Source organism: Diceros bicornis, chromosome 27 (assembly GCF_020826845.1).
Source record: "Diceros bicornis minor isolate mBicDic1 chromosome 27, mDicBic1.mat.cur, whole genome shotgun sequence".
In the NCBI taxonomy this organism is placed as follows: Eukaryota; Metazoa; Chordata; class Mammalia; order Perissodactyla; family Rhinocerotidae; genus Diceros; species Diceros bicornis.
In genome coordinates, this window is record NC_080766.1 from 4378471 (window position 1) to 4402128 (window position 23658).

The window sequence follows — 23658 nt, forward strand, 5'->3', positions numbered from 1 at the left end:
TGCAAACAAAACGACTCTTTCAAAATTATGTGATAATTTTGAAAATGCATTTTTGAAAATATGTAAAACACGTTTCAGGATGTTAGGGCATGCATTCATCATGAATAAAAACCCATTTTTCCCTCCCAGAATTTACAGAAGCAAATAGTGTGGCCCAGTGTAGTTTTTCCACATATACATTTGAATTTGCACCAAATGTTAAGGGGAAACTCCCCCAACACACAAGATTTAGATTATTCTGGCACTACAGTATGCTGAGATTTCCAGCTCGGGTTTTCACAGCTTTACTTGGCATTAGACTATTGGTGAGAAAATAAAGCAAAGCCGTGTCATCACGCAGCCATTCTGTGTTTACGCGTGATGCAGTGTGTCCCCTCTCTGCACTACAGTGAGCACCACGTGACACACGCCCTTGTTCTCTCATGGTTTCTGCGTGGACAACTTCATCCCCACAAATTGTTAGCAACTGAAGGAAGAAATCATGGCTTCGTTGACATTTTAAGACTCTTGATACATGGTTCTCATAAGCTGTGATATGTTTTTCTGCCTTGATAGTATCATTCCTTAACTTCTATGGCAATGGCCTAAAATAAAGATTTAAATATACTTTCTTGTCTATATCTCAAATACATAGGGAGGTACAACTTCTATTTAAACTGATCTGCCTGTGAATTACTACCAGATTAAAGCTTTTTAAATAACTCTATGTTACCTTCTTTCTTTCTTAAGAAAACCTGACATGTTTTTTTAAGTCCAGTGAACTGGTTATCAAATATTGATTTCAGCTGCCCATTGAGTCTTCACTGTCTATTTACTTCTTTTATAGAAATATGCCTCCATTATATTATTTTCATTTAATCTGATATAAGATTCAAAGTGCTGTACTGTTTTATTGGATCCATTTTCATACTTACATTGAGAACTGAAATCATAACGAAAATCCTAAGTTCCTTGACATTACTTTGAGGAAGGAATTCAGAGTCCAAATTTTTTAGGTTTCCTCCAGATCATCTTTAGACGTCAATAATTTCTTAAATCCCTAAAACTCAATTTCAATGCCACGTTGAGATTTGATGGCTTAAAGCACTTACATATAGAATAGGCCCCGTAGATTATCTTTGTCATTGAATTCCACAATTTTCTTATATCAACTTCATATTGTGAATAACAGGTTATTTGCATTTAAGTAAAATCTGTGTGGACAAATCTTAACTTTTATAATCATTAAATGCATTTCAAAAGATAACACATCATGTCCATAATAGTACATCTTCCTACTGAACGTTTCTGGGGAATTATACTGCTGAGTGAAATATACTGCCAAGACAAACAGAGTAATTTAAAATGTTAGCAATCATTAATGTAGTCATACTGTTTTCTAGTTCCTACTAAGAATGGCTGTTCTAGGACCATTTTACATTAAATTGAACAACTTTTGGTGTTACATCGAGAGCCACTCAAATAAATTCTACTGCCTTAGCCAAACACGGATTAGGATTATAAACTTTTGAACATTGTCTTTAAGCACTGGTTAGAAACTTCCACTCATATCTCGTGTCATATTGCCTCAGGGGGAAATGACATAAAGTATAAACAAACTACACACTTAACTTCTGGTTTCAATTTAGCTCATCGTTGAGTGCCTTTAAATTTGCAAGACAGCATTGCTGAGCCTTTAAAAAATTAAGTTGCAGTGTTCCAACGTACTTTGTTATTTTGTTTGCTTGTAAATTTGTCCGTGTGTTTTTATTTGAGGTATTTATGGTTTTTGCAACAGTTAGCATAAAGGTATTCACTAAACAATCACTTTGTGTTAATATTATAAATGGCTATACCATGTGATACTTAAAGAAAGGACAAGACAATCACATAGTCACTTCTTAGCCACAGCACTACAGCACAGGACTTCTGACAGTAACTTGAAAGTAGCTACAGTTAATAAACCTAGAAGTTGAGAATGCGACTCAAAATAGTACCCAGACTTTATCAAATTATGACTAAATAATAACCTTAGAGACGATAATAGTAAAAGATATGCAGGCACAAATACAGGCAGTGAAATAAAGATTTGTCAGTCATCTGCTCTCGTTCAGGATCTTTGTTAGCCTTGAAGACACACGTGTTCCCCATTTCTGTCCACTCCAGAAGGGCCTTTGCGGTCGAAAGCGAGCAGCAGACATTTTAACACAGCCACACAGAGCAAGTGCTCCATTCTGACTGCGCTGTTGGAAGAGACTACACAGAAGGAATCCCCTTTGAGCAAGATCATGCAACGATAGTAGGAGCTGGCCTGTAGGAAGCATAATTAAATGCACAAATAGAGCAACATGAAAAGACAAACTGTTAAGTAGAGGAATGTTGTGAGTACTGCTGGTTACATACTTAATATCTAACCCCTGCTTCCTGCTTGCTAATAGAATCCTGACTATTCAGAAATGCATCCAGCCAAGAACTCTCTTACTCAGACTTCACTGCAAACAGGGATAGATGGCCAAAGTTTTGGCCAAAATGATGGCTAAAGAGATATAAACAGAAATCTGATGAAAGTCTTTGGGATACCATTTTCTTTTCTAATGAGACGGTCAAAATTCAACTGAAGCCACTCCATCTACATTACTCCAGCACTGATTATGAGCACAATGGTTTATCTGTGACCATAAATTAAAGGCCAAGAAAATCAGAGAAATGTGTACCTTGCACTTGTCGACCCAGCAAGCATCTATCTCAAGATTTCTTATACATCCAAAAAAGAACACCCTGTTTGTTTAAGTCACTGCAGTCAAGTTTTCTTTTACTTGCAGCAGAAAGGATTTCTAAGTGATATAAAAGACGAATTGAGGATCCAGTTGAGATGTACTAATTAAATAGCATCACAGCATAATGGAGCTAAAGAGATGCTAAGAAATCACATTGGCCAGTCTGCGTGTTTTACATCGAGGACCCTGAAATCCAGGCCGTCAGGTGACACACAGGCAGCCTCTCCTCTGCAACTTCTAGCACCAGGTAGCAGGTCACAGGCTTTACCCACCGATTCATAGACATCCACTGAATGTCAACTGTATGCAGAGTACAATGCAGATTCCACAATAACCTCTTAAATTTTGTAGATGTCTTTTCTCTTTCTAAAGGACTTTCATATGTACCATCTCAAGTAAATCTCACAACAGTTCTGTTGAAACAATCAGGGCAAGTATTAGTTCACTCACTTTACAGAATGGACAATTGAAGCACAAACAGAAAGAGTAGCATACCTAAGATACCAAAGAAATTCAATGATAGTCTGAACCAACAAGAGGTTCTTCTGCTTTTAATTTTATATAAATCACTTACTTAAAGCAAATTATTATCTAAAACCATAAACTATTTTCCTACCAATTCTAAACTGTTGGTATGACACTGAAGAATAGTCATCTAAAAAATTATTTAATTAAACAAATGCCATCCATTCCTAGTAAGAAACCATTTCAGACAGGCTAATGTTCCCTTGTCTTTTTCTAGGATTTTCTATCTATTTGATGTCTAACACTGGGAGTCTGTCCATATTAAGACTAGGGTGACCCACTAAATGTGGGAGGCATACAAGTAAATTTTCCCTTTCTTGCTACAAGCAGGATCTCTAAATCCTCCACTGAAACTGTTCAACAAATTTGAGATCATGACTGGAGAATTTATATTCACTAATAAAATTATTATACAAGTAGGAAACACTCTCTTTAAATGTATAAAGGGAAATTATTTATATAACATACTCACTTTAAAATTTTTCTCACCCATAAATAATCTCCCTCTCTTGCAGTAAATCAAGTTGTGCTTAAATACCTACCTATGTCTTATATACCTTCTTCATCCTTCAAAAAACCCTCATGGAAAAACTTGAGACTTTACCTCTAAGAGGCATAAATACTTGTGTTTTATTATATTCGCTTATAGTTACAAAAGCAATGATTGTAATTTGAAAGCATCTTCTTCCATTCCTTGAACGTAAAATGAGTGACATAACAATCTGCACATTTGTCTCATTTAAGTATTATTTTAGAGACTGGGAAGGTTTGGCACATAAAAAAAAAATCTCGGTAAGGAGTAGAAAGCAGATACATTAATGTATTTTCTTTCCTTTCATTACTCAAGGGAAGTCTTGGTCAACTTATTACAGAATATCAAAGAAAACAGAACAGGCAAGAAGGACAAACAAATTAATACTAATTAAGATTTATCTAGTTTTACATTTTAAAATAGAAAGCTCCCACTATATAGTCAAGGCCCTCCCTGCTGTAGGCCAGCTACTACAGCAATGCTTGCCTAAGGCGAGTACACACACTCAAAACCCGCTGCCAAAACGGCAGACTTCTGATCTAGCTCTTCCCTCAGGTCACCTAGTAGTGCATGTTCCCGTCTGTCACACACTAGTAAAATCATTCATAGATTTCAACCCCAGGGCAGTGATTCAACAGCTGAAGACCATTTAAGTGGAGGCAAATTGTCATTCTTTTGCTGTGGTCCCAGAGATGTTTTATCTCCTGGCTGTAATGAAGATTTTTGAACTAGTTAAGTGTGGCAGGAACTCTCATCTTGATTTTGTGTTGATAAATCAAAGAAGGATGATCCATGAATCTAAATTAATAACCATTAAACATGGGAGGTAGCACCTCCTCAAACCCTCCTGGATATCATCACGGATTTACAAGGAATCAGACCTGTTCATATAACATTTGGATTTCATTTATTCACCTTCATCAAACAAACATGTATTGATCTCCTAAAATGCCTGAGACACTTTATTGTGTCCAGTCTTACAGTGATAAAAGTGACAATCCTAGCTTAAAAAGGAGACCAATTCCATATGGCATTGTGACTTTAGAAACGGATCTCCTCACTTGAGAATGTAAGTGCTAAGATACTTTTCAACATGTTATTTTCACCAAGCAATTCCCTGATTTCTCTACTTTTTCTCCCAACACTTCAAGGTGTTTTCCGCATTTTGTAGGAAGAGCAGTGGACTAGGAAGCAGGAAATGCAGGTTTTGATCTTGTCTTTTCTACTAGATAGGTGTTATCGCAAAGTCATTGACTAGTGTCTTCAAATTTTAATGAGCTTCTTGGCATAGTGACTTCCTCTTCTATAATTATAAGTCTGAAGTTCCATTTTTAGTAATTATTATGTATTCCCAGGTTAGACTCTGAGCGATACAAAGACAGGAATTATTTCCTATTCATTTTGTATTCCCATTCTGGAGCACATTTTCCAGCACCTAGCAGTTGACGAGATGCATTTTTTTAAGTGAATGATTAACTTGCAACCAATTGTCCTCTCTGGACTTCAATTTCCTCATTTATTAAATGAGACATGTTGACTAGGTTGTTTCTAAAAACTCTTCAGGTGAGACACTTTAAAAGGTTAATACTTTGTATACCAAAATTTGTAGTATTCCTAGAACTTTCTAAGTAGAAAAAAAATAGAAGTATCTTAATTTTCATCACTGCTTTAAGGATTAAAACGAGCCATTGAAATTAAAAAATCACACAGAGCAACAAGACAAAGAAATGAGGTTCTCTTCTGACTGAAAAGAAATATACTTGAAAGAGAAATGACAGATTTTTGCCCTTTTCATGGTTTTTCCAGTATCAGAGAAATATGTATTCAAAGGGAATGTTGATTTCACAATTGGATGGATTGAAAGATAAACTGACTGCCAAAGAAAATAATTCCCTATTATTAGACTTTAATCTTAACTAAGAACATAATAAAACTGTATTTGATTATATTCTTCCTTTTATGTACATTGTAGATGGAGTAGACTGTTTAGAAGTTTGGGAATCTTAAGGGAATATACTATTGATACTAAATATTCTTTTTAATTTTTGAAAATGTAAGGCAATGTGATTTTTTTCTCTTTTAACGACAAGGAAAACGAGCCCAGTATTAAAAATACAATTTAAAAGAGAATACATTTCCCTTCTGTCAGTCTGCAGTGATGTTTCACTTGCCTTTTGCTGGCTACGCTGGCTGTTATTTCCTCTATCGAAGTGCTGAGTTAGTGAGGGTATGCTTGCTCATCTACTGAACAAACCCCCAAACTTACTGAAATACACCCGATGGGTCACAGTGGAACAAAAACAAGGAAGTCCTTGCCAAATGTTAATTTTCTATTGAGAAACACTAAAAATGTGAAAAAAATAATAGAAGGAAGCCAAAATAATAGCAATTTGTAGTGAATGAATTAGAAATATTTTGGGAATCTGCTGACTCCATATTTACGAAGAGGTAACAATAAAACAGGAACTAAATACTATAGGTCAGTAGTGGGGTAAAATAAACTCCAGCTTTGGAAAATAATAAAAAAGAATGAAATAGGGAGTATTATGAGCACTACCTATACAATGAATAATAATCATAAAAAAGCTTCAAGATAGAATCTTGGCCTCCTTCCCAAAGCACACAACACACTTTTCCTCTAAGTTGTAATTGATGGGTTGGAGCAGGGCTGATACAGAGAGCGGGTAAAGTTACCATGGTGAAAGGAAACAAATGCACTTAGTAAACCAGGGTGGCTACTGTTGAAAGAAAGTAGACCACCTTTCCACGCAAAGTGAATTTCGTCTCCAATTGACTAATGTGGTTGACTTTTAAGAGAAAACATGGTCTTAATTAAGGGTTAAAAGGCTCATTTCAATTTGAATTAACTTTAAATTAAAAAATAAAGCTGTTGGTAAACAGGGCCCTTTTAGTATTCAGACTTGAGCTCCATATACACAAGGCTGTACTATCAATTCCCAGCCATAAACACAATCTAATGATCAGAACGAGCGCTGACTAAACAGATGATTTCCTGGCCTGACAGGGTCTATTTGCTGGTACAAGGTCAAAGCAACTGTTTATTGCCAAAATGAGCTGCACTCCACAATCTTACAGGAACTCTATTCTTTGCCATTTGAATGGAGGTACAATGCTTTGAGGCAAGGCCGAGGCATTTCAACACACTAAAAGTGGCTACGTTCAGTCATTAAATCCTGCCTGCAATGTGCAGAATTTACAAAGTGATCAAGTGTTTCCTTCTTCTGTTCCTGCCGCTGTTCAATAAAAAAGGCCTAAGGCAAAATGCCACCACACCATTAAACACAACAGAATCAACCACAGTCTAGCATGGCTCGAAGATAGCTTAGTAACAAGACTTTCCTGTGTTTGTTGTTGTTCCATCAGGTTTAGCAAGCCAGGTGCCAGTAACATTGAAAGATGTCCACTATGCATCCACCACAAGAGAATGCTAGAATAGCCCTTGGTCCTGAGGACACTGTGTTTTGCCAGCTTTTCAGTTGTCTTCCACTTTCAAGGAAGAACTAAGAGAAGCACTAGTTGAGTTTTTCTATCCTTCATATCAATGCCCAGAGAATGAGACCCATTAACTAAGTTTACAAATTCATAGGAATATGTATGTAATGAGCAGGTAAATACTAAGAGAAGGAAAGAGAGAATGAAAGAGTAAATCATTTTTATGGGATGTTATTATGGTGAATGTAAAATGCATGGGATCCAAAACTATCCTCGGGATATACTGGCAGACAGCCTGGAAAAGCTTTTCAGAATAGTGCCAGAGTTTTCTCTAGACCAGAATAGCATTGGAATCTCTACAAAAAAATATTCCCAGGAAGGGATTTTGGAGAAAGTAAATCATTTCCACATCTAAATGTGCCCTATTATTAGCATTTTCCAGGCTGCATTCAAGCCATGGCTTGAGCATGGGGAGGTCACCAAACCAACACTCACCTTCATAAGTGAATGTTAGGAGAACAGAATTGCCCTCATAAATTTGTAGTCACCCAGATTACAAGTTTGAGACCCAAGTCATGAAAACCTTAGATGGTACTTCCAAAGTATCTATTGTATGTGAATGCACAAGAATAGTTAGGTCCTGTGTTTGATCATATGCAGAAAGATATACAAAAAATGATATTTATTATTTTTTTGTGAGGAAGATCAGCCATGAGCTAACATCCATGCCAATCCTCCTCTTTTTGCTGAGGAAGACTGGCCCTGGGCTAACATCTGTGCCCATCTTCCTCCACTTTTATATGGGACACCACCACAGCATGGCCTGAGAAGCGGTGCCTCGGTGCGCGCCCGGGATTGGAACCCGGGCCGCCAGCAGCAGAGCGTGCTCACTTAACCACGATGCCATGGGGCTGGCCCCCCAAAGATGATTTTTATATGGGAAAATTAGAAAGAATATAATCTCCAAGGGGGAAGGTGGTTAAATTATGCTAAGTTCATACATCTTCATAAATAAGTTATGCTATTCTCATACATTTATATGATGGAGTTAATATCTCACACAGAAAGATGCTCATAATATTTTTGTGGGAAAAAAGCAGGATAAAATAATATATATTAATCCTACTTTTATTGTTTATAATTTCTTATTAACATTATCATTTATCTAGTGAAAAACTTAAAAATTAAAGGCATCTTAGAAGCAAAAAGATTGCACATACACACAGTTAAAAAATCAAAACACTTTAGTCGATGAACATTGCGTGTGTGTGTGTGTAATTTGAGCTTTGGGTGCATGTCACAAAAGTACAAAACTAAATATGCCTACTCTGTGGGGCTTAAATCTACACATCTAGATCACTGGCTCTCTTACCCTAAACACACACACTCACTGCAGTTCTTATTAGTTCCTGTTTCTATTATACTGGTCTAAGAGTTTCCTTTTTTGTCTTTTCCTCTCTTCTTTAAAAAATGCAATGTGGGGGGAAAATTATGGTCAACTGCAAATATTGATAGCCTCACTAATATGAATTTCACATTTTTGATCTCAAGTAATTATATCCTCACTTGGGAAAATTTATACATAAAATAGCAGAATTTTTAATTTAATTTAAATTAAAAATTTAACTTAATTTAAATGAAAATCCATAAAAGGTGGAAAACTCAGAAGAAAAACAAAAAAAATTCTGTGAACACTGCAAGACACAGCGCAAAAATATTTGCTCTCTTAATATACTGTTAATTATCTAACTCTCCAAAAGAGAAGATGACCATCTAGAATTTTGAAGAATGGTGACATTGTATTTTATCAGAAGTTCTTTAAATTGGCTTTACTTTTTAGATAAGTTTTTTTAAAATAATGTCAATTTTCTTCCTGAGGAAATACCTTGACAACTTTCAAATTCACACCGTAACACTTCATACAATCCTATCAGCTTTCCATTCCCTTTTGATTTTTGAAATTTATTAAAATGACACATTTGACAATATTATGGTTAAAAAGTGGAAGGGATTTAAAATAAATCTGTGTCATTTTTACATTGAGTATTCACTTTATGATCACAAAATATTACCAACTAGGAGAAGTTTGCAATTTTAAAGTATTCAATATTTGCTTCGAGTAACTTCATGGCTAACAGCCATTTGTAAAATAACATAGGAAAAAATGAGTTAGCGTAATTCTAGGGTCTCTTTTTTTTTTGTTTATTTTTATGTTTATGGCAAATATTTGCTCCAAGATAGAAAGGAGAATTCTACTCAAGGTATTCTGAAATTCACTCTCTAAATGGATATGAATGGATTTCACAATGAAACACAAAAACTATCACAAATAGATGTCCATGGGATGAGCAAAACCCTTAGCCAAATGAGTATTTCACAAAACCTTAAACCAATCGTCTATTTTGAAACTGTTAAGAAAGACGTGAATGTTTATACTTGTGTAGAATAGCATGTTTACATATTTGAATTGCACATAAATTAATTCCATCCTATTCAAGAAAATAAATCTTTTTTTTTTTTTTTTTTTTGTGAGGAAGGTTAGCCCTGAGCTAACATCTGTTGCCAATCCTCCTCTTTTTGCTGTGGAAGATTGGCCCTGGGCTAACATCTGTGCCCATCTTCCTCTACTTTACACGTGGGACCCCTGCCACAGCATGGCTTGATAAGCGGTGCATAGGTCTGTGCCTGGGATCCAAATCCACGAACCCCAGTCTGCTGAGGCGGAGCATGCAAACTTAACCACTACACTACCAGGCTGGCCCCAAGAAAAAAATCATTTTCTATTTGCATAAGAATGTGAAGATTTTAAAGAAAAAAATTGTCACTATAAGGGTTTCAAATGTGTATGTCTATCTTAATTTGTATGTCAAAAATATCTCTCCCTCCCCCCAATTAAGGTGGAAACTTCTCAAAGTGTAAAGAAGAATCTCATGGGCAGGTGTCACAGCAATAATTAGTATTTATGGTGTTATGAAAATAAAATGCAACAGACTTGAATTCCTTAAAGTGATTAATTTCTAAATATGGAGATGAATATTTGTTTCTTCATAGTTATGACTCTATTATCCTAGAACTTCACGTTCAACTTGGGAGATAGATGCATTCCAATAAAAGGGATAACAACATTTAATCCATCTAAGAGCAGGAGAGAATTAAACGGCAGAAAGGATGGGAGAAAGATGAGAAAATATCATTGAGGAAATTTTAAAATGCATTGCTTATAGTTGGCAAACATTTACCACTCTTCAGCTACAAATAACTGGGACACATTAGAAGTTTGAAACATAAGGAGGAAGAACAACAGTAGAAGGATGTCTGCCATTTTTGTTCACTCCATCTGGTCATTTCACATAACTTCAGATTTGGTCATCCCTGCTCAGTGTTGCCACCCTTGAAGGGTGGTTGTGGTGGAGGAGACAGAGAGAGAAAGAGGAGGGGGGAGGGGGAGGAAGGAGGGAGGGAAGGAAGAGAATGGGTATGTTTTTGTGTGTGTTAAAATAGCCACATTGTGTGTGTGCATTTCTTGGATTTAAACCACTGGGTACATGTTGCAAGTGTTTCTTCAGGGCAGAGATCATTATATATTCCATCCATCCTTCAGAGTTACTGTTTAGAATTTGATTGACTTGAGAAATTTATTCAGGATAATTGTTTATCTTCTTATATCCTGCAAATTTAGGGGTTTAGATCTTGTACATGATCCTAAAGAGGTGAGGGATTGGGAAGGGAATGGGACATTGAGTCACATCCTATCCCAGCAGCTTCTGAAAACCTGAGAGTGTTATCATACCTGTTGGGGTCACCCTCCCTAGATCCAGCTGCCTGAAGAGAATGGTTTCCACCTTTATGTAACGTAATAACCACCACTTACTGAAAATCCCTTGCGTGTCTAGCACTGCACTTGTGTTTCACTCCTGTACTTACAAAAATCATGTGAGACAGATATTATCTATTTTTCCTAAGGAGGTGAATGAGGCTTAATGATGTTAAGTGCACTAGCTGCTTTTCCCACTATTAAGCGTTGTAACTAGAAATCAACCCAAGTCTGAGGGCTTCCTAGACACAGATATTTATGTGTTTTTGTATCCATTGTCTTTTCATCCTGTAAAATTTAAAAGTGATAACTAATGTAGGATTGACAATGGATCCAGCACCCTAAAATTAATGTAACAAACTTACATGGTATGACTGTAAAGATATTAGACAGGCTTACTAGGCACACAGGAAAAGTGATTATCTCACATTGTCACAGTAACTGCTTGTCAATAGCAGTTTTCTCCAACAATATGCCAAGCCTATGTCTAACCAAGTGAGTGGCTCTGATGGAAGGAAAGTCCAGCCACAGGAAACAGAATCCTAGCTGTTATAGGTCTGCTAGAAACGTACTGGGGAGCTGAATTCTTTGCAGGGGAATCTGCCTTCTTACCATAGAATGAATTTTCAACTTTCTCTATGTTATCAGCCGAACAAGGAACTTTATTGTATCGGGGAAAAAAGCATACCATAAATAGTTTCAATCAAAAACTAAAAGGGCTAATGCAATTCCACTTTATTGCTTTAGTCTATTAGACATTAAGAACTCGCAAGGAGCCTAGGAAAATAAAACATTCAACTTTATCTATTATATACATTGATAGGTGATTTTTCACTAAAACATAACACTGCACTTGGAGTTCTTCAAAGTGTTTACTGAAGAGTAAATGCTCAAAATACCAACAAGAGTGAAAAAAATTAGCATCTTTCCCAAGACTTTGGGTAGATTAGATATACTTCAGAAAAGATGCCTATAAAAGCCTTCAGCACTGCCCCCAATCTGTACTTGTCACTCTGATTATACATTTGGCACAACTAAGTAACAACAGATTTAAAAACCAATAAAATTTTTATTAATAAGGACGGGGAAACAGTAAATATAAGGTGTCCTCAACATGTAACAACTGAATCTGTACCATTTTCCTTCTGAGAAAATCTTGGTTTCATAGTACTTTCACTTTAATTGATGATATATATATATATATATATATATGGAAGCTATATCTGAAAAGAAGAATAAATTTTTGTGACTAGCTATGTTCAGGAATATCTGAAATCATCCAAACTCATAGTCCCGTACCCATTTCTGATTGCCTTCACATTTCACTATCTCCGTGCTTATTTCCGGTAGTTGAAATTTTCCTTCTAAACAGTGTGCTCTACTCAATTGATATTGATATATCTTGCAAGGCAATATAGTTACTGAACCTACATATAAATTAAACACTGAAGGTATAATCATGTTTTCATAAAACATATAAAAAACATTCTATTCTTTAAAACTCAACTCCTATTATGTTACTGTGGTGTTATAGATAGGACAGTGAGCACCTCATGTGACTTTTTTTTTATGCCTTTATTCCTTGGCACCCACTAGAATTCTTGGCTCATGAAAAGCAACGAATACATTTTGAGAGAAGAATGGAAGCCGCCTTCATCTCTCCACAGCAACGTCCCATTATCGTATTTCCTATGCCCAATTACTCGGTGCAACAAATCACAGACATCTAGTAGACCAAATTTTCCTTTAAAGAATCAGTCTCATGCTATGAATCAATCATAAAATTTCAAAATGGAAATATAGGAATAAGACGGGAAAATTTTTAAGAATATTTATGTGTTCTATTAGAGGCTAAATGCAGAAATATATAATATATGTAATATATACATAATATATAATCATATATATAATTAACAATAATCATAATCATATTTTAAAACTAGAAATAAATGAGACTCCCCAGTTTCTTCCAAATATTCCTTATTAAAAAATTCTTCAATGTTTAAGCAAATATCCCCAAGATAAAAGTAAAAATGAGGTTGTTTAGTAAAGAAACTTTATTTCCCAAGTGAACACAGTAAGTTAGTTTAGAACAGAAAATGAGTAAGTGAAATTCCAATTGAATAATAATAATAATTATGGTATGTACATGATGTAACCTTGAAAGTGAGGCCTATCATTTTCTGTGACATGTACAAAGCACTAAAAGATTCATGTGATATATAAAGCAAAAAGTAGAAAGCAAAGATTCTGGGGTTAAAGCCTTGAGGCAGGAAAGAGTTTTGAGAGCTTACGAAAGTAAAAGAAAAAGAGAGTATAGCTGAAACAGAGAAGATACATGGGCCTCAGCTCAGTCTGGGGAGGCGTGCAGACCATTACACCATGCAGGGCCTTGAAAGTGATATGAGGGCTTGTTTTTACATAGTAAAGTGCTGTGGGAGGTCATTGAATTGAAATGTCTCATGCATGAGGTGCACCATCACCAGATGTACATTTCAAAGAGACCATTCTTGCTCCTATGGGGAAAGTGCACTGAACTAAGTGAAGAAAGGAGCAGGCAGGAGACTGCTGAAATAATCCCAATTAGAGACAACATGACACAGATAGAGAAATAGTTATGGGCCTAGTAAGAAGTGTGTACTTTTGAGATATATTATGTAGATAATATTGATAGGTCTTAGAGAGAGAATGGATGCAAAGCATAAGGTGGAAGGAAACATAAGTTCTGACATCTAAGCTTCTTGTTTGAGTTGTTAGGTGCTGGTCCTATTTCCTGAGTTAGGGAATGAGTGGATACATGGGTAAGGACACAAGAGTTTAATTTTGGATATGTTACATTGAGTTAGCCAAGTAAGCACTTACTGTACTGAACTGTGTGGTAGTTACAGTGTTTGTACTGCAAAGAAACTGATTCCAATGTTTTCATATTAAGGAAAATTCCACATTTACTTTCTTTTGTCATATAGGCTTTTGTTTATTTACTCCAAATGATGTTCGTTATCAAAAACATGAGTTTCCATAGAAGCCAACATGATCAAGCAATATATAGCTTTTTTGTATAAAAAGGAATATAATAAATATTGCTGGAGAAATCTTCCATGTTACGGATACATTAGAAAGACAAACTGTCTGTCCTGAGTTGGGTGATTCTTCTTCTCAGAACATGGTGGTAATTAAACCAGAATATTGATTTGATTTCCTCATGATCCAGACACTTGGCTTCAAAAACAGAAAGCCCACGTTCCCTCGCCTTCAACATTTGCCTGATTTTGCTAATATACACTATTTATCACAAAGGAGAAAAGGAGAAAAATTATGAGCAGATCAACAAAAATATATCATGAGTGTTGGACCAATAATTTAAAGTGTAACATCCATGCTAGTGAATCAGTAGGAGATATTATTTTCTGTGGATGTTGTAACTGTTAAGAGCACAGGTTCACACCACTCAGGCTCAAATCTTCACTCTTCCACTTACTACCCATATAACTGAGCAAGGCACAAAGCCTCTTCATGTCTCAGTTTCTGTGCCCATAAAAGGAGGGTAGTAAAAGAATCCTACTAGGATTTTGCAAGAATTAAATGAGAGTATAACAGTTCAAAAACATATTAAAAACTAGTATGTATTAATATAGATAATAAAACATATACTTAATGTATACAGACATTTGTAAAATCTATGACATAAATCAATATATTTGTCAACATATTTGAACAATATTAAACCACATTTGCCTTTTCTTAGTTTTCTACTTTTGGAGATGTATTAAGCATTCACTTCTCCTTGGAATAATATTACAATATCTTTTTCTGTTAAAATTATATTCTTTCAGAGGCTTCACAAAAATATATCACAAAAAAGCACCTCTTGTCCAAGTAAGTTATTGATAGATGTTCAACCATCCTTTGCTGTACCCAATACTTTCAACTATCTCTTTGTGACCCTGGCGATTTCCATAAATATATTATGTCTACACAAATTTTTATTTAGCATAGACAAACCAGACCGATGGTTTGTCCTCGGTTCCTGGTTGGTATGCCAGTACATCTCATCACAATGACTAATGTCTTCACTGTTCTCTGAAATCCTTGTATTTTCTGGTGGAAGGACCAAGCTGAATGAGTCCCCTAGTGGGTAACTGAAATGGTTACCCCTGACTTTGTAGCGCAAAGCCTCCTTGCTCCTTTATGTAGATTCACTCTTCCCACCCCCAATACTGGCAATCTTTTATTTTTATTTCTTTGGCTGCCATATGCACTAGCAAAGACTTAAAAACTTGGCTGACTTCCCTCCACATCTTGTCCTCACTTCTCGAATGAGCCTTCTTTTACCGAGTATCAAAACATATCTGACTTTAAAATTCCTTAGTTTTGCTGCACCTTATTTCTCCATAAGTACACACTGTTGCTAAGGTGATACTGATCCTTTCAACTTTCAGCCACTTGTCCAAATCTGTATCATGTTGGCACTGACCAATGTCTCCTCTGTCTGATAGCTTTTCTGACAGTTAATGAGAAGTAAAGGCTAGAGCTATTAGTCCAAATCCTAGGGGATAAGTGTCCAGATTACAAAAACCACATTCACATATGGCAATAATTGGCAGGCTCTTTTAGGTGATCACAGTATTACTTCCAAAGACCCAGTGGATACATAAATAATTCCTTGGTGCCAAATAGGAAACTCTCCTGAATAAGATAAGTATATACTGTTTTTTTGTGCAATTACTGCTTTTTTTCAATGGACTTTTCTAACAAAGCAGATTCATTTGAATAGTTTATGCCAGAACATATACAATTCTACCAAAATTCTAGACTTAACTCTATGGCAATTGAAACCTCAGAAATAAGACACTGCAGTCCCACACTGCACAATGTATTATAGATTTAAATTAACAGAAACCAATATGTTTATACATTTAAATACCACAGCACTAGGAGCAGCAGCTCAGCTTTGTAAATAATACTCCTTCAAAAAGCTTCATACTATTTATAGAATGCTATTTTAACTGATCTTTCTCATTCTTTTGATTTTTCAAGACTAGCACAACATGGAGTCTATTTCTGCTATGACATTTATTAATTCAATATTTAGGGATTCAATTTTAGATACAGTGAATTTATTTACCCTTCTAAACTTGCTCCTTTGTCCAAGCTGGATTACAAGGCTCTATTGTACTCCTTTCTGATTCTCTCTAACCTTTTTCTGTTTCCTCACACTTGGTAATAAATTAAACATTCTTCAGATTCAGAAGCAATCAACAAATGAGTAGAATATTGTGGAGCTTCTAAAGGAACAGCAGACATTTAAAGGAAGTGCTGACTTCATGAAGTGGTTTCAGAACATTCCTTAGAGAAGAAACTATTTTAACATTTTATTTTAATACAGTATTTAAATATTTTAACTTAGCATTGTTTTAATTTGAATTATAAGCACAGCTTCTTTATTCAACTCTACCCTTTCATATAGCAGGAAGAACAGCCCCAGATTGATAGGCAGTAGACCTGTGTTCTAGTCCTGAGTGGCTCCATCTAGCTGAGTGTTGTCTTATGTTGAGGGAACTTGTCCCAGACCCCAAAGCCAGGGGGTGGTGGAGATGGACTCGACACCAGGTCTTCAACCTTCAACTCACATGCTGCTTCCACTCGGCTCACAGCATAGAACTTTAAGAGCAACTAATAAATTTTTCCTGGGTGAATTTAACCTGGGATGCATGTGCTTTTCATAATGTTTTACTATACATATATATTCCCATATTAAACTCTGGGAACCGTCTAATATGATAAGCCAGTGGGGCGAACTTCCTTGTGGAGAAATAGAAACAAAACAAGCACCCTCCTCAAATTTATATTATCCGTCATTCCTTCCTCTATCAATTACTGTAGGTTCAAGATTGACTTTTTAATAGCTATGATGACATTGATTCAGTCAAATTAATAATTAGAAACCTCATTAAACTGGAGTTGGGAGGCCAAAGGGGTGCTCTCACACCCGATGTCAATAGCAGAGCCCAATAGAAAGAAGAAGACTTCCTCTTCTGGACCAGCAAGAAGCTCAGCCAATGAGAGACTGTCACAACTCAGCCCATGAAAAGCCGCAACACATCAAACTCTTAGTCCCTCCAATGGACCCCCTGTTTACAATAGCCCTCTAAACGTCCTCTTCCCCTCTATAAAAGAGTGTCTCCTCCCTTGCTGCTGGGGGACTTACAGGTGGCTCACCATGACTGCAGACCCAGAATTGCAATGCTTTGCTGATCCTGAATAAACCTACTTTTGCTGGAGAAATAACTGGCTGTCTATTTATTCAAGGTCAACATTTTGGTGGCCCATAAGAGAATCCAGAGAAGACCCCCAACACCTCTGAGGCTGGTGAGCAAACAGGTGCGGTGCCTACAAAAGAGCCCAGTGAGCTCACTGCTTTTCTCACCGTCCCTGGAGTTTGAGGGTAGGTCTTTTTCCTGATCCGAGCTTCTGCCCTCTTTGTTTTTGAGGCTCGCCAGGCTTTACTCAAGGTTTGTTCTTTTCTGGTTAAGGCCTTGTTTGTGTGTGAGTACCAGGTGGCATGTTGGCCTGATTCTTTGAAGCAGGCTGTTTCTGTGAACTGCACTAGCCTTTGACTCGATTCCTTTTAGAACCAAACTGTTCCCATACTTGGAACTGGTTAGCCTTCAGTTCAACTTTCAGACTGTTCATTGGAACCATACTGGTCCAGCCTTCAGCCTGACTCCCTTGGGAGCAGACTGTCCTTGGAACTGTATTGATCCATCTTCGATCCAATTCCCTTGGGAACTGGACTGTTCTTTGGAACTGCATTGTTCCTTGGAACTGGTTGATTCAACTTTTAGTCTATCTTAATGAAATCAGATTGTTCTATGGGGACTGGCTGGTATCAAGCCTGCAGGCAGTTTGAGCCATTTGAGTTGCAAGCTGTTTAAGCTGTTTAGGCTGTTTGAGAATTAATTATGCCTTTGCTCTAGAGAAAAATCTCTAAGAAATGGGATCTCAGTTATCTAAATATTTTGAGGGTGCTCCCCTCTACAGGGACAGCGGCCGATTATGTGTTTAAAAACCACGGTCATTCCTCATGTGCATTTCTAACTAAATGGACTAAGTTAACAAAAAGTAATTTAGAATATCAATGGCCATTATGAGGAACTTTTGAACTCCTCAAACTTACTTTTCTTAAAACCAAACTGGACAACCATAACTCTGTAATTTCCAAAAGTGAATGGAATATCTATTTTGATTGGAATTCCAAGTGTTATCAGGAGTTTAAAATTGCCTCTTTGCAAAATAATATTTTAAGATTAACTGAGGCAAACAATTAAAGAAAGATAAAATGGCTTTGAAGACTCATGTTCCTCTCCTCTGGCGCCATCTTGTTCCTCTCCCCTGGCTCCTTGTACTCAGGCCACACCTGCAGCACCATCTTCCTTCTTCCCTTCTATACTTTCTACACCTCCTCTACACTCTCAGTTCCCCCAGACCAACACTCTTGTTGAACTTCCCATTTTCTTTGAACTACTCCCCATTCCTTCTTCCTCAGAACCTATCCTTTTAAAATAAAGCTCCTGAGGATCCAAAGGCTAAACCCTTAATTTCTTATATTCCCTGGACTAAAGCTGAACTGTGAGCCATAGTCAAAGATTTTCACAAAGCAACCAAAAGATCCTCACAGATTTGCCAAGGAATTTAACATAGTCCTTCAAACTTATCACCCTGGTTTCTCTGACATATCAGCTCACTCATATGCTTGTCAGTGAAGGTCAGGCCCAACACTGGATGAACACTGCTACTTGGGAAAATCTCAAAAGGTCTCTAGAATTACAACCAGGAGACCAACCCGTTGACCTGTTGTGTGATCAGGCTCAGGCAACCTATGGATGACTTCATCAAGCAATTCCCAGCGCTTTCCCAAAGCCTATGGATGGGAACCAAATCCAGGCTTGTGCACAAAAACCTGATGAACCTGTTCATGACTATTACAACCCACTTCAGACTACTTTAAAGAAATTCCTTGTCATCTTTCAGATGTTGATTCAATCCTGGTAGCTTTTAACTCTACGTTTATTAATGGGCTGAACGGAGACCTTTCCCTTCTAGTGGAAAGGACGAGGATGGAATGGGAAACTATGTCTGCTCCAGATTTAGTTAAATCCGGCAAACCAACTCTCTCCCATCCTGGATAAGCCACCTAAAAGAAAGACCACTACAATCCTTAATCTTCAACTCCAGCAAATAAAGGCCCCCAAACAAAACCACAAGCCTCCTAGTTTCTGTTATTATTGCAAAGAGCCAGGACATTGGAAAAAAGATTATTACAAATTTAAGCACTTCAGGAGCCTTCAGCCCTCTAACCTGCCTTTCCAATGTCCTCTGAACTCTCAATGACAGGGCTCCCGGGAACTACAGGGGCTCATCCCCATCCTCCCTCTTAATTGGCTTGGGGAAACATTTCTCCAGAATGGAGATGAATCTCTTTCTGTCCTAATAGACACCAGAACCACACTCTCAGTGCTCAACCCCACTACTATAAAGCAGCCCCTGCCTCAGAGTACTAAAATAGTTCAAATAGTGGGGCTCTCTAATAAACCTCAAAAGGTTCCTGTGTCTGAATCTATACCCTTTTGTTTAAGCCCTTTGAGAAACATACACCCTTTTCTCCTTATTTCCTCCACCCTATTCATTTATTAGGCCCAGACTTCTTGGAAAAATATTATGCCAGAATTTCTTTCTCCCAAAATGGAGAAATTGTTCTAGAATTTGACAGTAGTCACCAAAACAGCCAACCAGGTGAATTAAATGTCCATTTGACATCTTCTATTTGCTCCATCTCGGACAGTACCAGAGCTGATTCTGAAAACACTCATCATTTATTCCTATTGAATCAGCTACCACTATCCTTAAGGGCAAAATCTCCAACTGATATTGGTAAAATTCACAGCTCATCTCCCATCAAGATTCAAATAGATCCCTCAAAATCTCTCCCAAGAATTAATCAATATCCTATAAGTAAAGAAGCTCTTCAAGGTATAAAGCCCATAATAGAAGATTACAAGGCTGAAAGCCTCATTATCCCTCGTACTAGTCCCTGTAATACTCCTATTTTACCTGTGAGAAAACTCAAGGGTGGAGGATGCAGTTTTGTCCAGGATCTCTGAGCAATAAACACTGTTATCCCTTGACACGCTATTGTTCCTAACCCTGATACACTATTAACATCCATTCCCCCTTGAGGCAAATCTTTCATGGTAATTGATTTACACACTGCATCCTTTAAAATTCCAGTTCATGAAGCTAGTCAATACCACTTTGCCTTCACTTGGGAAGGAAAACAGTTCACCTGGACAGCAGTGCCTCAGGGTTTTACTGAGAACCCTTCTTATTACTCACAAATCCTGAAGGCTGATCTAGATAACATAAAGTTTCCTAGAGGTTCTACTTTGTTGCAATATGTGAATGATTTGCTTCTTTACTCTCCTCCCAAGTCTCCTCACAGGAAGACAGCATCCACTTGCTAAAACTTTTAGCCTTAAGGGACATAAGGTGGCCAAGGAAAAATTGTAGTTTGCCCAAACCCAGGTTCAACATTTAGGGCATCTTATATCAGAACAAGGGCTACACCCAGATCCAGATGGGCTTCATGGTCTCCGAGTTTCCCAAAACCCAAAACTAAACGCCAGCTGTGAGGTTTTCTTGGACTAGTTGGTTACTGCTGACATTAGATTCCAATTTTCTCTCTTGTGGCCAAACCTCTGAATGTTTTACTAAAGAACACCAACCCAATTTTATGGGACGAATTGGATGAAGTAGCCGTTAAGGCCTTAAAAGAGAGTCTGATGAACCCACCTGCCCTTGGACATCCCACTTATCCTTTTTTCCTCTTTATATATGAAAAGGAATGGAATGCCCTTGAGGTACTCACCCAAAAACACAGGGACTGCCGTCGACCTATAGGGTTTTACGGTCAGCAAGTGGACCCTGTGGTACAGGGATATCCCCCTTACCTTAGAGCCATTACTGCCACTGCCCTTTGGGTCAAGGCCACTGAGAAAATTGTTGTGGGATCGACTTTAACCATTTTTGTACCTCACGCAGTAGAAGCCCTCCTGAATTCTTATCACACTCAACATAATTCAACCAGCCGCCTCACCTCCTATGAAATCCTTTTGTTAACTGCTCCTCACATAACTCTTTTACACTGCAATAACCTTAACCCTGCTACTCTTCTCCCCTTCATTACCAAAGAAGTCCCTCACAACTGCCTAACACTGATGGATCACCTGACTCCTCACGATGATCTGTAGGAAACTCCTTTGGGTAATGCCAACTTCTCATGGCTCACTCCTGGGTCTTACTTAAAGAGTGACAATGGAAAATAGTGTCCTGGGTATGCATTGCAACTCTTCTTAATATCATGGTGGCAGCACCTTACCTACGGCTACTTTAGCCCAACAGGCTGAATTATATGCTCTTTCACAGGCTTGTACTTTAGCCAAGAGGAAAACAGTCAATATTTATACTGATAGTAGATATACTTTCGAAGTAGCTCATGATTTTGGAATGTTGTAGAAGCAGTGTGGTTTCCTTACTTCCAGTGGAAATAAAATTATAAATGGTCCCTATGTTCAGGAATTATTGGATGCTATACTTTTCCCTGCCAATTTAGCTATTATTAAGATCCCGGGGCATTCTAAATTTGACTCTCTGGAAGCTAAAGGAAATCACCTTGCTGACATTTCTGCAAGAAATGTAGCCCTTAAAGGAACCAGCAACAGCCAAGCCTTTGTCATGGTCCAAAAGGATACCATCCCAAACAATAACTAAAAAAACTGACCAGATGATACCAAAATCAGACAAGGACAACACAAAAAAAGAATACAACAGGCCAATATTACTGATGAACATCGATGCAAAAATCCTCAACAAAATACTAGCAAATCGCATACAACAATACGTTAAAAAGATTATACACCATGATCAAGTGGGATTTATTCCAGGTGTGCAGGGATGGTTTAACATTCGCAAATCAATCAACGTAATACACCACATTAATAAAATGAAGAAAAAAAATCAAATGATCATATCAATAGATGCAGAGCATCCACTTATGATAAAAACTCTGAATAAAATGGGTATAGAAAGAAAGTACCTCAACATAATAAAGACCATATATGACAAACCCACAGCTAATATCATCCTCAATGGTGAAAAACTGAAAGCTATCCCTTTAAGAACAGGAACCAGACAAGGATGCCCACTGTCACCACTCCTATTTAACATAGTACTGGAAGTCCTAGCCAGAGCAATCAGGCAAGAGAAAGAAATAAAAGGGATCCAAATTGGAAAGGAAGAAGTGAAACTGTCACTATTTGCAGATGACATGATTTTATATATAGAAAACCCTAAAGAATCCACCAGAAAACTTTTAGAAGTAATAAACGAATATGGTAAACTTGCAGGATACAAAATCAACATACAAAAATCAGTTGCATTTCTGTACACTAAGAACGAAGTAGCAGAAAGAGAAATTAAGAATACAATCCCATTTACAATTGCAACAAAAAGAATAAAATACCTAGGAATAAACTTAACCAAAGAGGTGAAAGATCTGTACACCAAAAACTATAAAACATTGCTGAAAGAAATTGAAGAAGACACAAAGAAATGGAAAGATATTCCGTGCTCTGGGATTGGAAGAATTAACATAGTTAAGATGTCCATACTTCCTAAAGCCATCTATAGATTCAATGCAATCCCTATCAAAGTTCCAGCAACATTTTTCACCGAAATAGAACAAGGAATCCTAAAATATATATGGAACAACAAAAGACCCTGAATAGCTAAAGGAATCCTGAGAAAAAAGAACAAAGCTGGAGGTATCACACTCCCTGATTTCAAAATATACTACAAAGCTATAGTAACCAAAACAGCATGGTACTGGCACAAAAACAGACACACAGATCAATGGCATAGAATCGAAAGCCCAGAAATAAACCCACACATCTATGGGCAGCTAATCTTTGACAAAGGAGCCAAGAACATACAATGGAGAAAAGAAAGTCCCTTCAACAAATGGTGTTGGGAAAACTGGATAGCCACATGCAAAAAAATGAAAGTAGACCCTTACCTTACACCATACACAAAAATTAACTCCAAATGGATTAAAGACTTGAATGTAAGAACTGAAACTATGAAACTTCTAGAAGAAAACATAGGCAGTACGTTCTTCGACATCGGTCTTAGCAACATCTTTTTTCTTTTTTTTTTTTGTGAGGAGATCAGCCCTGTGCTAACATCCGCCAATCCTCCTCTTTTTTTGCTGAGGAAGACGGCCCTGGGCTAACATCTGTGCCCATCTTCCTCCACTTTATATGGGACGCCGCCACAGCATGGCTTGCCAAGCAGTGCGTCGGTGCGCGCCCGGGATCCGAACCAGCGAACCCCGGGCCGCCACAGCGGAGCGCGCGCACTTAACCGCTTGCACCACCGGGCCGGCCCCAGCAACATCTTTTCAAGCACCATGTCTGACCAGGCAAGAGAAACAATAGAAAAAATAAACAAATGGGACTACATCA

At 37.3% G+C, this 23658-nt stretch overlaps 1 protein-coding gene across 2 annotated transcripts in view; it reads right to left on the minus strand.

Moving 5' to 3' along the window:
* Positions 1 to 23658, minus strand: part of EPHA3 (EPH receptor A3) — a 355543-nt gene that overhangs the window by 124571 nt on the left and 207314 nt on the right. The window lies entirely within an intron of this gene.